Below are 1,971 nucleotides of genomic sequence, written 5' to 3' on the forward strand. Positions count from 1 at the left end.
CTCCCCCAAGGGAGTGTTATAGGCTTTCTGCAGTTCCTGATCTACATAATCGATTTGGGAGACAATCTGAGTGGCACTCTTGAATTGTTTGCGTATCATGTTGTTATTTACCGCCGTATAAAGTCATCAGATGATCAAAACAAATTTCAAAACGATTTAGACAAGTTATTTGTACAGTGTGGAAAGTGACAATGAGAAGTGTGAAGTCATCTACAGAGTACCAAAGGCAAATCGCTATATTTCGGTCACACGATAAATCACACAAATATAAAGACTTCAAACTAAATTCTCAGGGGTTACAGTTACGAATAACTTCAGTAGGAACGATCACATAGATCATGTTGTGGGTAAAGCAACCCAGAGTCTACTATTTCTTGGCGCAACACTGAGAAAATGCAATGGGTCTACTAAAAAGACTGCCTACATTACGCTTCTACGTCCTTTTCTGGGGTATTCAAATGGCTCTGAGCACTATGGGACTCTACTGCTGAGGTCATTAGTCCCCTAGAACTTAGAACTAGTTAAACCTAACTAACCTAAAGACATCACAAACATCCATGCCCGAGGCAGGATTCGAACCTGCTACCGTAGCGGTCCTGCGGTTCCAGACTGCAGCGCCTTTAACCACACGGCCACTTCGGCCGGCTCTTCTGGGGTATTGCAGCGCGGTGTGGAATCGTTATCAGATAGGATTGACGGAGGACATCGAAAAAGTTTGAAGGAGGGCAGCTCGTTTTGTATTATCGCGATATAAGGAGAGAGGGCCACGAATACACGAAATGTGGTGGCAGTAATTAAAACAAAAGCGTTTTTCTCTGCGTCAGGACTTTCTCCTTAAATTTCAATGACCAACCTCCTCCCTAGAGCTTGAAAATATTGAAAATATTTTGTTGGCGCAAACCTACAAAGGGGAGCATTGATGATCATAATAAAATAAGAGCAACCAGAGCTCGCACACAAACACTTAATTGTTCGGTTTTCGCGCGCGCCTTTCGAGACTGAAATGGTAGAGAAATAGCTTGAAGGTGGTTCGCTGAAACCTCTCCCCCTTCTCATAGGTACCTGAGTGTGAACAGCAGAGCGATCATGTAGATGTAGATACCTTTAAAAAAGTAGTAGAATTCTGCACCCAGGACGTTTCAAAATCAGCGTGTCCATGATTAAGGAATTGTTACTAGCGCACTCGAGCAGATGTAATTTCGATGGATTGCTCGCGCTGCCTGCGATATGTAAGCTATAAGAGAATCTCAGACCAAAGAGCAGTGTTGTGTGCAGTAAGAGCAGTGTCTGTAGCAGTAGGAGTAAGTAGTAGCTGGCAGTCTGGTGTATCGTGTTGGCTGGGCCGGTCGTGGGGAGCGATGGCGGAGCCTAAGCGATATAAGGTAAAAGCAGCCTCGCGCATATGTACTATTCTTATGTCAAGCCCCATGTAATTGTTTTTAAAAAATTTCTTAATAATAATCTTTCTTATAAAAAATTAACTTTTGATAATCATTCATCTCAATTTAAAGAACTTACTAATTTCTCCACTCCATGGTCATCCTGATTATTGTAAAGAAAAATCAGTTGTTTCTTTTTATACATGAAAAATCTATCGGCCAGCATTGCACAGGGCTGTGCCAGAAAAATTTCTTATAGGAGCAGATATATACGCGTTATCCGGCGACCTTATTGGGGTAAGAATTTCAATTTATTCAGTATGATGTTTCAGGGCCATGACGCAGCACTGCTGACGTCCAAAATTTACCAGTTTAAATTCACAGTCAATTATTGAAAGGTTATAAGTGAGTCACAATTTTATTGAGAAATTAGTCGCATTGTATTATTGGTAGGTTACGGAATTCATTTATTGGGAGGTTACGCTGAATGTGAATTGTTAATAATTATATTTTTTACTGTTGGGAGGTTACACTAAATGGGAATGTTATACTCACTTTTTTTGCTGGAAGGTTACAAGCGCACACTCCGCTG

The sequence above is a fragment of the Schistocerca serialis genome, chromosome 1, assembly GCF_023864345.2.
Source record: "Schistocerca serialis cubense isolate TAMUIC-IGC-003099 chromosome 1, iqSchSeri2.2, whole genome shotgun sequence".
NCBI lineage: Eukaryota > Metazoa > Arthropoda > Insecta > Orthoptera > Acrididae > Schistocerca > Schistocerca serialis.